Below are 15,613 nucleotides of genomic sequence, written 5' to 3' on the forward strand. Positions count from 1 at the left end.
CAGGGTAAGGGTGCACTCACTAAGGAGACCAAAGGATGGTATCCTCGCCTAGAACAGAGTATTCTACTACTCTTCATTTTCGTGAACGATCTCATCGCATTTAACATAATGCATGATATGGTACGAGGGATACCAGGGAGCGAGGGTCGGCGCCTCGTTGTGAGCACAAGTTTACATTCCCTGGTACTTACTGTATCCTGATGATGTAGTGTTAGTAGGAAATAGTCAAAGCTACTTAGAACAAAAACAAAAATTCATTTTATGATATAATATATTGAAGTACTAAACAACTATAAAATCACTTAAAAATTAAACACTTAAACAACCAATTAAACTAAATATCAAATACAAGTCTATCACACAAACAACTTTGTTTCACAAATAAAAATAACAATATTTATTAATATAACATAAACATTTTCACATAACCAAACTAAACGGCAAGTAATTACATACGAAGGTAGGCAACCCTTTGGATATCATTGATACAGCATACCGATTTTACACACAAGATTACAGCCTGTAATTCGAGTTTACCGTACGTAATCGGTTTACGTAAATGATACAGCATAGCCCCCAATAAGGCCGATGCCACATTATGCGTTTTGACCGGATGCGTTTCCGCCGCATCCGGTGAAAACGCATAGTGTGACAGATCGGTCCGGTTGCGTTGGAAACGGATGCGTTTTGAGTCATCGGTACGCGCTTACAAACTGCACCAGACTAAACGCATAGTGTGACAGGTCGGTCCGGTTGCGTTGGAAACGGATGCGTTTTCAACGCATCCGGTCAAAACGCATAATGTGGCATCGGCCTAATAAGTCTTTTAAAATTTCTCCTTTTACAGGGGCTTTAGAAATGTAGTAGCAGAATGGTATTTTCCATGAATTAATAATACCCCTAATCCCTAATCATAAATACATTGGCGTGGTCTGCCAATTTATCATTTCTTCCTAAAACTGCAAAATCTTCGAAACCTTCCAAACAATCATAAAATTTGTTGTACTCCAACGACTCCAACCCTACTTCTAACTTAATTTCGTCGAACAATATGACACAATGTTTTTCAACGTCAGTCATGGTTAAAACTTATTTTTTTAATTTTGAAATTAATGTTGTTTTCACGCCGGTCTGCAAATTATATATTTTCAACTAAGACTGAATGGTTGATTCTGATGGTAGTTTAAATTTTAATTTATTTCTTAAAAATTTATACAATCCAGGGGATTTATAATAAATGGAAAGGGACAATTTTTTTTCAGCTTGATTCCATTTTTGCCCTTTTACGTAGCAAAGTTGAATTTCGATAAGAATTTTTGCTTCTTCTGAGCAACGATTTAAAAGGGTTTTCAGTATAGTCCTGGGATTGTTTTTTTCATATGTTTTCTGTAAATTCTTTTTTAAGCGTAAATTTTGGGAATTTTTGTACCGAATTATTTTTTTCAATTTATTTATTTTAATTGAAACTGATGTAGGAGTACTTGCGTTAGTAAGAGTATGTTTTGCAGTTTCGCTATTATTCACTTGGAGCGAGTCAGGTTGGAGCGTCTCATTAGCATTTCTCCAAAGTGGTGTGTATGGAATCTTAAGACCTTCTACAAAAAAAACATCCTGATCTGGAGACATATCAAAAAATTCCAATTTTCTTTGGCCAAAATAGGTTTTTACATTTTGACTGCGATTAACTGTCAAAGTACGGTCAGTTGTCTCGACAGTGACTAAAAATAAACACATTTTTTGAATTAAACACCAAAAATTAAAAAATCGAGTTATTTACACAAGCATAACGTGTTACCGCGAGTCATTAATTATTATACTTGTTAAAGAAACAATAATATATCGATGATTCTTACAAACAATACTATCGGTGCAGTGTTAATACAATAGTCCATTCACTGAGGGTAAAATGTTGCAAAACCTCCAAATTTTAAAGAACCGCTTGGATTGATATTAAATTTACCATACACATAAAAACATGTAGAAGAAAAAAGTGATAATGTGCCAATGCGTGCTATTGCCCTGGGGGTGAGTTTCACCACTTCTCGTAAGTTAAAAAAGATACATTCAAAAACATTCCGGAAATGGATAAACTGACTAATTCTAAGCAACTTTTGTTAATACTTTTTGAGTTATTTAAGAATGAAGATAATCATTTTTCAACAAAAAGTCACGTTTCAGACGGTTTTTCGCAAATAACTCAAAAAGTTTTTTTAAATTTAATTTTTAAATGTACCTAAGTATTTATAAAAGTAAGTAAAATTAATCGTTACCGCTTCACAACTTGCTTTACTCGTGTGTGTATTGTTATTATACTTTTGATTTGTAAGCTACATCGGTTCAAAGTGCTTATTTTTGAAAGGACTGTACTTGAAAGGGCTTGAACGAGTCACTAATCCCGACTGTGTGCAAATTTTGAACAGCCATATCTTAACCAATGTTTGTCTTACAGAAAAACAAAAAATCTAAAATATTCAGAAAAGCAAAACCTACATTTTTTACTGTTTGAGATTTTTGGTATCGCTAATAGTTTTTAAGTTATTTCGAAACAAAGTAGGTTTTCAAAATTAAAAATTAAAAAAGTTTTCCTTAAACAATTTTTTTTCAAAAATAAGCACTTTGGACCGATGAAACTTACAGATCATATAAATAATACATACCTAAGTAAAGCAACTTGTGAAGCAGTAATGATTATTTTAATTTGAGATGCTAATTGGGTGCGATTTTCCCAATTTTTTTATTAAAAAAAAAGGGACACAAGTTTATTTTGAGCGTAACTCAGTGGCGGCTCGTGACCTCAGTATGCGGGTAGGCTACACATATACTTCGGGTAGGCGACAAAAAATATCCTACAGTTTGTAATACATTTTGAGCCGTCTTGCAATACTAAATGTAATCTATGAGCGCAACAATGTGTAAAAATTGCTTTTGGAGCATCTACTTTAATTTTTTATTGTAATCCGTTTAAAGAGCCAGTCATTACACTTGCACCATCGTAAAATTGAGCAATTAATTTATTTTTGTAATCATATGGCTCAAGCACGTTTGAAATTAAACTATATAGAGCGTCTGCAGATCTATTATCGCTAACATCAAAAAACCCTAAAAATCTTTCTGTTACCTGACCAACTTTGTTAACAAAACGGATTGTTAAAGTACACTGTGATTTTTCGGTTATATCAGTAGTATCGTCAGCTAGTATAGAAAAAAATTGACTTTCATTAATTTCTGTTGAAATTTCATTTTTTACGTAATCGGCAAGACAATCTATTAAATCATTTTGTATTGTTTTTGACAAACCCGTGAACACCCCTTCATTTTTTAACATGATCCTGGATTTCCTGATCGCGTTTAACTACTAAATTAAAAATTTCTTTAAAATTACCCATGTTTGAAGAATTCTTGTTTTGCTAAAAGAATTGTAACATCAATTTCTTCAACTTCTTCAATCTTTTTCAACTTCTTCATTATATATCTTATTAGATAGAGAAATATGTCCAGCGAAAGCACTGTCAGTAGTTTGTTTATTTTTTTCTAACCGTTTTAAATCTAAGCAATTGTTTAAATGTTCTTTCGAAGATTCATGTTTTTTTACACTAGCTGATAAATTTTTCAAATCTGAATATCCCTGACTCACCCAAACATTTTGCTTCAAATTTGAGAGCAACAGACAAGGCCAACAGAAAAGTGAATTTTTAAAATAACTTCCGCTTAACCATTTATGATTTTCATACCATATTGTTTTAAACGATCTCGAAAATGGTTGATTGTCTTTTGTCTTATCTGTGGATAAAATTGTTAAATTTTGTAAAGGCCGGCCCATTGAAATAATTACTAATCTTTCTTGATTTTGGCGCCTTGAAAAAGGCGTCTCGATCAAACTGCATATTACATCGTTTAAAATATTCATATTCGATGACTAAAGTTTTTCCACCAATAAAACTAACACACCTACGTTTCAACAACGTCAAATATTACTTATTTTATTTATGTATCAAATAATAATTTACTATTCGAATAAATTGATAAGTTAACAATTAACCTCGCTTTAAATTTTTAATTATCTATATAATCTAATAACACATTATTCAGTTTTCATAAACAAATTTAAATTGTCCTACCTAGTTTTATTCAATACTTAACCTACTAATAACAGCCAAAATCAAAAAACAATTATTTTAAAACAGTTTCACAAGACACAAGAGAAGCAACTGATAAAATTTTGTAGGTCCGGCTATAAGACTCTGTGCCTATCCGCCGGTTAAAAATCGTAGAATACGGTCGCTACGAGCAGACCTGCAGCAGGCCTGCTCGCGTAAACAGAGAGAGATCGCACGTCAATTCGGTGTTGGCGTCGTTCTATTTCAGGCTATGTTCCCGAGTGCCTGACCAAGGAGAATATAGAATCTATACAGTACTACTGATACTACAAGGAGCGTACAATAATTATAACTACGGAGAAATTTTTTTGGATATTTTTAAAAATAATTTGGATAATTTTTGCTATTTTATTGTAGATATTGTGTCAAAATTTATAAATTATAATTTTGAAATAAGTAATTTATATTAATAATTTATATTATTGTACTACATTTGAAGAGGGTAGGCGGCGCCTATCTTGCCTACCCCGACGGGCCGCCCCTGGCGTAACTTGCTTACTTTTAACCCTAGAAACATTAAAAAAAACAAACAAAAATTTAAATATATTTAACACTTAAAACAAATTTAACACTTTAAAAAAGTTGCAATGAGTTTTCCCCAAAAAGTGTTTCATTTTTTGTTTATTTCACGTTGAAATATTTGATTTGATATGAACCTATTTTTCATTAGCTACAACTGTGATTCTACTGGGTCTAGAGACCTCATACATACACTTTTTCGATAAAATACTTTTTGAGTTATTTGCGTTTGTTTTGTGGAACATGTTCACTCGGAAATAACTCGAAAAGTATTAACTTACGGAAAACCGTATGCCTATATTTATGCCAAATTTTATCTCAATCCAAGCGATTCTTTAAAATTTGGAGGAAAAACCGTGAGGAAATGGTCTATAAATAATAATTCAATAAACACAAGCTGACAAACTGGGCATATGCCAAAAATTAATGAAATAGTATATTGTACAGGTGAGAAAAAAGACACATTTTTCACGAGTGCAGAAGTTTGTTGACTTCCCCGCAAATCAAGCGAGGGAAAAATATGTCATTTTCTCCCGTGTTGTACACTGTAATTTTTCTATGGATGCGTTTTTGTCAAAGAGTTCAAATTTCAAAATTAAAGCATTTAGGTGCTTTTAGGTATATTATATGCCTAAATTAAAATACATATACACATATATGTAGATATTTAATATTCTTAATATTTATATGCTTTATTTATTTAAAATTATAATTAACAGTTATATTTGAACAGTTTTGAAACTGAATTCCTGGTAAGTTTTGCTTCAACACATTTTGTTTAACAACAATAATTGTGTTTGTATTGTGCATGTTACCATGGAAACGGCGATCACATATATGGAAAACCAGCAGAGAACCCGTGAGAAAAAATATTTCTCACTGCAATGGCCGACTTTTCTCACTGCGTGAAAAATTATTCGTTTTGTATGTATTCTTTTTTTCATGATCATCTTTCAGTGCGTCACAGTTTTTCGATTTCTCTCTAACGCATTAAATTGTATGTGACAGAAAAAAAGGCACGTCTTTGAATACTTTGGTAATTATTCTAGTTCGGTGATTATTCTAGTTGTCGATAGATGGCGCCATAACCAAAAAAGAATTATTTATTAAATCAAATAATAATATTATTAATATAATCTGTACAATTTATAAGACTATACAAATGAAAGAAAATACCATTTTATAAATGCAATAGACACAATTGATTTGGTTTTATTCCAAATTGAAAATAAAATTTGACAACTGTCAGATTTAACAAAAATGTCACGTTAGAATAAATGTCATAAATGTGTATTATCACGGACTTACCTTTTTTTCTATAATTTGTGACGCACTGAAAAATGTTCATGAAAAGGAGAATACCATCCAAATTTTATAGCATCCATAGAAAAATTATGTTTCTATGGATGCTTTACCATGTGCAACTTCTCTCACTACTTACATACATTCAAAACGAACAATTTCTCACGCAGTGAGAAAAGTCGACCATTGCAGTGAGAAATATTTTTTCTTACGGGTTCTCCGCCAGTTATGCATACATATGATCGCCGTTTCCATGGTAACATGCACAATACAAACACAATTATTGTTGTTAAACAAAATGTGTTAAAGCAAAAATTACCAGAAATTACCTTTCAAAACTGTTCAAATATAAATTTTAATTATAATTTTAAATAAATAAAGCATACCAATATTAAGAATATTAAATACCTACATGTATATGTATTTTATTTCAATTTATGCATATAATATACCTAAAAGCACCTAAATTATTTAATTTTGAAGTTTGAACTCTTGACAAAACCTCATCCATAGAAAAAGCACAGTGTACAACACATGAGAAAGTGACATATTTCTCCCTCGCTTGATTTGCGGCACTAGCCTAGTACCTCGGCTCGTGCCAACAATAAACTTCTGCGCTCGTGAGAAATATATCTTTTTTCTCACTTTCTTCTTGCAAATATTACTTAATTTATTATACAATATTGTGCGATGTAAAATAAAAAAAAGTACAAAATCTATTTATAACATGCCACTATGTATTATTAAAATCGCCTTCTTGTGGTGAAGTAATAATTTTTAGATATTATTTTATATTGGGTTAATATATCGTTACATATCGAAAAAAGTAGATGTTATGGAATTTTTTTATTACACGCTTTTTAAAATTTCATTCCACTCTATCCAGAATAAAGAAATATAGTAGGTTTAGTAGCATTGATTTTGTGGTAGTATGTCCCTTTCAAGATATTTTATAAAACCGTATCTTAATCCTTTTACAAAGTTATTGGTATTTGAGTATTATCGTTAAATTTCAAGAGGTGGACATACTGAATACCAGCAACGATACCAGGTATAATAATTAAAAGTACAATAGATTAAAATGTATTAATTGCTACCAGGGCCGAAGACTTAACCACGCCATTAAAATACAAATGACTTGGTAATAAGCTTAAGATTAAGGTTTTATAAAATATTTTGTTATGTACTGTACTGTTAAACACCTTCTGTAAAATGTGTGATTTTAAGAATAATATCAAAACAACGAGGAATTACTGAAACCGGAACAAGAGATTAACGGTAAACCGTGGTAAACTCAAACTACCTGCTGATATTAGGGGACACTACTGACCTGAAGAATCCTAAGATCTTTGTCAGAATATAATAAGGTAGATAAATATGAAACAATTATTTGCAATTTGTTTTGTTGTCGTTTTCACAACAAATATTAAAATAGAATTTATTAATTGCGTTAGAAATCATTATTTTACAAAAAAGCGATTTTGCCAAAATCAAAAATTCCCTTTCCACAGTATACATAAACTAAATACTTACCACTCGATAGATATTTAAACAGAACTGCACTTTTTATGAGTTTTTTAGATTTTACTGTTGCATCACAAAAAGATGTAGATTGGAAATTATTTTCACAAATATGATATGGTTTTAAGTCTTCTAAATTAGTTAAACAGGTTTGCACATTTTCATTTCCACCCACTTTTTACACCTACAGTGGAACCTCGATTATCCGTCTCTCTATTAACCGTTACCTCTGTTAACCGTCAGGGTCCATACATAAGTTATATTGACTACGTAAGTAAAAATTTAGTCATCAATTCATTTTGTTTAAGCATTGCGATAAGCGATAAGCCAAACGAAATTCGCTGAAATGTACACGTGCAGTTATGCCACCCCCGCATTTTTTTATGTGACTAATTTTTGTCCTTATTCAGGGCTCTGGATTAAATTTCAATTTAAATAGGTAAAATGATAAATGATATCTACCGTGCTTTTTGAGAGATATATTTTTAGAATCGTAAGCCGAAAATAAAAAGCACAGCAAAATAATAAAATTATTACAGTCAATATCTGTGTGTCACCATAATTCAGTTGATTCAAATTCGAACATTGATTGTGTCACTTAGTCGTTTGATCAATTAAGTTTTTTTTTAATGTTCTGTTGACCGTCTTTTCGATTATCCGTTATACCCTTGGTCCGGTGCCCTGACGGATAATCGAGGTTCCACTGTATCTTGATTTTTTACCGGAAATTTAAATACCTAACACTTTACCGTCTTTTCTCGAGACATTACAATTTTTATAAACACAACGTGTGTAATTTTAGAGGAATTCATTTTTCACCAAAAAATTAAATCGACTAGGATACAAATTACAAAACAACGCAAACCAAATTCAAAATTGATTCAAAATGCAGATTTTGAATGTCTAAGCGGTCTAAGTGATAAGGAGTGGGAGAACCGTATTTACGTTGAGAATCTAGGGGAGGCATTGAGAAGGGAAGAAACCTACTTTGCTCGATTTGTTTCGGCTGCCGCGTAATCATCATGCTCAACTATAGATGGCTATAGATAGTGTTTTGAGAGGAGAAAAGTTGGCACGGTTTTTTTGTACAGGGCTGGGGATCTATCCGTATATTCAATCAACGGTATAATCAATATTGTTATTGATGTAATTAATTAATATACATAAATTATTAATTAAATGAACATATCCGACAAGTTTTCAAATAACGTTCAAACATAGGTTAACGGATGATTTGTTTATTTTTTCGTTCCAATTCCTCTAGTTCCAAATAAGCGGCAGCACCCTCGCTTGAGCTCGCGAATACAGCATCTTGGGGAGCATCCATAAACTACGTCGTTGAACAGGGGGAGGGGGACTTTGCTTATTACGACGGTATACGACAGGGGGGAGGGGTCAATGGGTCTATTGAATAAAAAGAAGTATTTGCTTTTACTTACAAGTATTTAAGTATTTACTTAATACTAATTGAATAAAGTCATTTCTTTAATGCTTTCTTCAATTACTATTAAGTAAATACTTAAATACGAGCAAGTAAAAGCAAAGGCTTCTTTTTATTCAATAGAGCCCTTAAGTGCACATCTGACATCGTTTGAAGTGCAAGAATATAAAAAATATACCCTATTTTAGAATGAAAAAGAATTTGTATATTACTTTTATCGCATACTTTTCATTTCGTTTTTATCACTCACAGCCTTAATAATATTGCTATCAGTTTTATACAAAATAACAAACAATAAAACATTGTCCTATGACTTTAAACAAACGCTTCTTTTCAGAACAACATCTGGAAGCAATAAATATTACTGTTCACTTATTTAGTGAATACTCTGTGTGAAAAAATTCTAAAAGAATGAATGGAAATAAAATATTCTATTCTATTTAGTTAGTACATTATCTATTTATATTTAATAAAAGAAATGGCATTGAAATCAAAACAAAATAAGTATCAAGATTTATATGATGCATTTAAGGAAGCATAGGAACTCCGATAAAAGTGTTGTCTTTTGTAACTATATAGCTAATTATTAGTTGTACAGTGAATTGAGAGAGTACGAGGATATTAATGAGCTACATAGTAATACTGATTTGGATACATTCGTAAATAAACTTTGAGAGCTAACTTTTAAAAATCTGGGAATAACATGGAATTAAAAAAAAATCAATAAAAAGGGGGCTCATGAGTTGCAATTGCGACGTCGGTATGAGGGGGGGGGTCAACTGCAAACGACGCTTTACGATGGGAGGGGGGAGGGTATTAAAAACTCTAAAATTTTTACGACGTAGTTTACGGATGTTCCCTTGTTTGATTTTATTTATTATTGTTACTTATTATTTTGTTAATTCTTTTTATTTTTGATTAAAGTTCTATGTTAAAGGTTTTGACTGATTTTTTATGTTTTATAATGGCTGTCGAAATGGCGCATGAAAGCTAACGAACTAAAATCTACACATGTAACATTTACCCTCCGTAAAGAAACTTGCCCACCAGTACAACTTAACAACAACAAGTTACCTCAAGCCGAAGATGTAAAATACTTGGGAATCCACCTAGACAGAAGACTAACATGGCGAAAACATATTTTCACTAAACGCAAACAGTTAGGACTAAAACTAAGCTGTCTATATTGGATTATCAGCAGAAACTCGAAGTTGTCTCTAGAAAACAAACTACTGGTCTACAAAGCCATTATAAAGCCCATTTGGACCTACGGTATCCAGCTCTGGGGAGCAGCTTCTAATAGCAACCTAAATATAATACAGAGGTTCCAAAACAAGACGATAAGGCTGATTCTGGATGCTCCGTACTATGTACCCAACTACGTGATCCAACAAGACTTAGCAGTTCCAACAGTGCAAGAGGTGATAAGTGAATATAGTGCAACATATCGCGAAAGAGTGTCTGAACATCCTAACGAGTTAGCCAAGCGGTTGTTTGAAGACTTACATGAACATGAAGAAAGAAGATTAAAAAAATTCAAACCAAGAGACTTAATTAATAGGTTTAAGTAATTAGTAATGTACATATCTTTGTAAATAATAACATATTGTAAATATTAGAGGTAATGCCACAAAGTTAGCGATAGCTACATTATAAAACAGGGTGCTTAATGGAGCATCCTGTACATGTCATAATTATTTATCAACAAAGACGCTTATTGTCATTACTGATAGATTGCAGAATAAAGGAGTAAAAAAAATGTTTTATAATGTTAATCAAAATTAATTGATAAACCAATGATATAAATTCAGATTAAAACAATACATACATAATTTTTTGCACGGCTAGCTTTGATCCCAATAATAATTGTGGATCGCTTGTTATTAAATTAAAAATATGTATAATACCTAATTGAGAATGTCCACAACGTGAATTATCAACTCAATGAAAGATGTAAGGTAATAATCTGGGAAAATTAGTATAAAACAAGGAAACTTATTTAGTAGCTATTTTATTGCTAGACATGCTGGAATCAAATCTTCAGATTGCATAAAGCTATGCAAAGTCCGCAGAAATTGTGCTATTTTGTTTGTAAACAAATTAGCGCTCTGAAATATTTTTTAAATGATTGATCTGTAACTCCGAAGATTTAAACTTAATTAACTAATTTAACTTAATTTAATTCTGCACATTGATATTTTTTCCAATTTCCTTGGACGGAAGTTTTCCTCAGAAAATTCGAGTTTTCCAATAATTAAATAACTTAATAACAAAATCTTTTTTTGTAGTAGATTATATTATATCTGGAAGCTGCTGACAAACTAATAGTTTAGCAACAATTTAATTGTTAATTAAAAATTTCAGTCGCAATAATAACAAGAATAATTATGATACACCAGAATAACAAACTATGATTTTCATATAAAAAGGCACTATACCTATCAAAGGTACTTTACAGAATTGAAATTGGACTATGTATTTGAGCAGTGTGAGGAATGTTTAAAACAAACAATTTCTGGACTTATAAACAAACAGAATATCTGGGCAACTATAGTTTACCAGGCAATATATTAGTAAATGAAATTAAGATAACAGTGTTGGAAAAAAAATTGGTTGGAATTGCGAGGACTGGTTCCTGAGATACAACCGGTCAAAGTTATAAACAATAGGATTGTAATCTTTGAACCATTACACTTTTTATTTCGGCCCTCTTTCCACATACAAATTTTCATATTATCAAGAGACTCATAGTCATTAGTTCATAGTCATTAGTGATGTTGAAAAAGTAGCTATTCATTACAAAGTACTCGTTACTTACGAATACCAAAAGTAACGATTACTATACAGAGAGGCAAATCGTTACTTTGATTACTCTGATTACTTCGTACCAATTGTATCAGAGTGAGTAACGATTATTGTATCTACTTTGATTACTCTGATTACTTCGTTACTTCATACCAATCATATTAGAGTGAGTAACAACTATTGTACCTACTTTTATTACTTTGATTACTCTGATTACTTCGTACCAATCATATCAGAGCGAGTAACGAGTATTGTAACTACTTTGATTACTCTGGTATTAGGGCGAGTAACAACTATTGTATCTACTACTCTGATTACTTCGTACTTCGTGAAGGTCGTTATTATATCTACTGAGAAATACTATTCTCGATATGATTACCGGTACTCAAATAAAAAGTAACAAAAGTAATCATGGTAATCAAATCATTTTTATCAGTTAAACAGATCGGTTAAGGTCGTTGTTATATCGGAATACCTATACAAAATACCTATCTACTGAGAAATATGATTTTTGATATATGATTACCGGCACTCAAATACAAAAGTAATCATAGTAATCAAAGTAACGAATACTGTAAATGATTACTTTATACAAAAGTAACGATTTGTAACAAATACTGAAAAGTAACTATAATCAACATCACTAATAGTCATAACATATAATAATAAAAACAATAGGTACCTATTATGGGTGAAAAATACCAAAATCCTATCAAAAACTAGGTTGAAGAAAATAGACTTTCAAATTCAAAATCGGTATATGTTAAAAAAATGTATTTTCTCGGCTTCCCATATTAGAGAGATTTTCTTCATTTTTTTTTAATTAGACGTAACTTCAGTATAGCGACCTAACTAATGCATGACTAAATGCCCAAAATTCTTTAGTTTTGGGCATTTTGTCCATTAGTTCACAATGGACGTAAAACATAATTTACGTGCAATGTATCCGTAATTCATAAAGTTGGACATGTAGAAATTAAATGTAAGTATTCACAATGGGTAAACGTAAAATTTATGGTTATGGTTGTCTTAGGTGTAAACGTAAGGATTACATAAAGTTGAGGTTGTTTCAACTTTATGTTCGAATTATGTGAATTTTAAGCACAACTGTAGTATTTTTTGTATTTTAATGTTGGTGATCAATTGATTTTGACCATTCAGACAGGTGGATTCTGTCAATTTACTTATGGTATGTTTTTGTTTACCGAATTACTCAAATCTATGTTTATTTCACGTTTTGGTAATAAATTAAATTGCTAAATTAAATGAAACGGAGAACTTTTAATTCAGCTTGTGCGTTTAAAGCCCTACTTATAATATAGTAAGGGTGATAAACATTTTAAAAATGTATGTAAAAATCCTTGTACAAAATAAAAAATCACTCTGCATCATACAACCTCATTTCATTCATAAGCCTCCTACCTATCCTTTTTTCTTTATTTGTTTTTTAAATTTTCCTTAACAATAAAATGGTAAGCAAGTCAAACCAGCTATATTCATATTTTTGTTAAATGCACACAAATTCAAAAACAAACATGTAGGTATTATTTATTTATTTACATCAACTCATAACCCATAAATAACGTTTTGGCATTTGACAATCAAAATACCTGTTTTGTTACGTAAAATTTAAGTCTATTGTGAACACTTCATAAAATTATCTACAAATTACGGTTTACGACATGATAACGGTTTATGTTCATCTTATGGTTTACGTCCATTGTGAACAAACACTTACAAAATTTTTTTTAAATTCTTTAAACAAATCCTTTTTATTATTACAATATATGAATATCTTGAAGATATAAAAATTTGTAGGTACACTTCGCGTCATATAAAACTGGTACACTTTTTTTCCCAATGTAAACCTGTGTTCAGGCTGACAATTATTGTTCGTGAATCACTTCGTCGTTGCCATCACAAATAACGGAATTGCACTAAATCTAAATACAAAAAAATAACATTTAAAATGTATATTTCGAATTGTAAAAGTTATTCATTTTTTATTAATTTCAAATTGAATTTTTAATTTTTCCAGTATGTTTTATTTATTCTACACAACTTAATGCAGTTTTGTCATTGTCATTTGACATTAAACATAATAATTTAAAGTCATGTCAAGATTTATTATCTATCATTATTTTTGAATTGAAATATTTTCATAAATTATAATAAAACACGAATCAATGATATGGATACTTAATTAAGATGACGGAAAATTACAATTGTTTTAGTTTTTAGTATATTAAAAAATGGGGTCTGTCGCACAGCCCCGTTTTTACCTAGTTTGATATAATATTTTCGTTGAACTGGCAACGTTGCCCTAGAAATTGGAATGACACTTGTGACAAGATCAACTTACACAACTTGAAAAACACGATTTTCAGTTATAAGAGTTGTACCAGTTTTTTTTGACGCGAAGTGTACCTATGTACAAAGAGGACCGGAATAAAAAGTTAATGGTTCAAAGATTGCGACGAAGTAATAAACAACAGGATCCCCACCAACTTTGACCTGTTATATCTGAAACCACTCCTCTCAATTCAATTTTTTTTCTTTTCATAGAAGCCGTGCCCTTTTCAACAGCTAGGTAGGTATTTGTTTATAAGCCAAAAAATTGTTTCTTTATAACATTCCTGAGACGGCTCAAATAATCCAATTTAAATTTTACCAAAATTGGCAAAATTACTAACTATTTAGTTATTTTTTTTTGCCAATTTTACCAAATTGGCAAAATTACTAAAATCACTAGCCAGTTGTGTCCGAGTTTAGCAAACCGACTATATAGTGCTTTTTTACATGAAAATCATCCTTATTCTGGTGTATCATAATCTTTCTGGTTATTATTGAGACCAAAATTTTTTAATTAACATTTTAATTATTGCTAAACTATTGATTAGTTTTTCGCTGACTCCCTGATATATTATTATAATCTACTATAAAAAATCTTTTATATCATATATCACCTTTACAGGATACAAATGTTTTGTTGAAAAACAGTTAAGTCAAACAAAAAAAAAATAGTGATTTTCCCCTGAAATATTCCCCTACTACTTACTTACCTTCTGTGGTATTTTGTTTTTCTTCAAAACAGGTAACTTCATATCCATCTTGTTCTATTTCAGTCTTTATTGGAAATTCCTTCAAAGCTAAACATTCCAAAGCATAATCTGTACTTTCTGAATTGGATTCTTCCTTAATTTCATATTTAAAGTTATCCAAAACAGCATCATCCACTCCATTATTATCTATTTCTACCCTACCAGTCTCCTCACCGATTTCTTGTTTTATTACTTCCATTTCGTGTATGTAATTTTATAACAATTTTACTAATACCACATTCTAAATTACCAAAACCAAACCAAATACATTAGATGGTATTATAGTCCATTAGATACAGTCCATAGTATTTGACCAAACCAAGCTAGCTGCTAGTGCTAGCCATAGCCAAAGTTACTGAAAACCCTCACCCCTTATCTATGCTGAAAACTACTGAAAATGAAAACTGAAAACAGTGAAAAGTGAAAACTCGTGAAAACTCAAACTCCTTGAAGCCTTGAACTTGAAGCTGAAGGCTGTGAACTTGTGAACAGCTGTGAATGTGAAGGAAGTGAAAAGATGGTTACTGTGAAAAGATGGTGAAAGAAAAGTGAATTAGTGAAGTGAAGCTAGTTGCTAGTTAACCTAAAAAATCAGAAATCAGACTGCTAGTCTCAGAGACATGTTAAGGATAGACTTGGCTAGGGCACAGAATAGGAAACAAGCCCCCTTGAAAGCTCATTTTCTCTCCTATGTGAACACCATACTCTCTTCTTTCTTTTTTTTTCAGCATGTCCTGCAATAACTATAAAATTGGCAGCGCTAATGA

General features: G+C 31.1%; 1 protein-coding gene across 1 annotated transcript in view; it reads right to left on the bottom strand.

The window, feature by feature from the left end:
• The window catches only part of LOC126880319 (zinc finger protein 678-like), an 86,696-nt gene extending 71,795 nt beyond the window's left edge, over positions 1-14,901 (bottom strand). The window contains exon 1 of the mRNA XM_050644125.1: positions 14,808-14,901. The gene's annotated coding sequence lies outside the window, so the exon portion shown is untranslated. The remainder of the gene's footprint in view (positions 1-14,807) is intronic.
• Between the last annotated feature and the right edge of the window lie 712 nt (positions 14,902-15,613).

This window comes from Diabrotica virgifera, chromosome 2 (assembly GCF_917563875.1).
Source record: "Diabrotica virgifera virgifera chromosome 2, PGI_DIABVI_V3a".
Taxonomy (NCBI): domain Eukaryota; kingdom Metazoa; phylum Arthropoda; class Insecta; order Coleoptera; family Chrysomelidae; genus Diabrotica; species Diabrotica virgifera.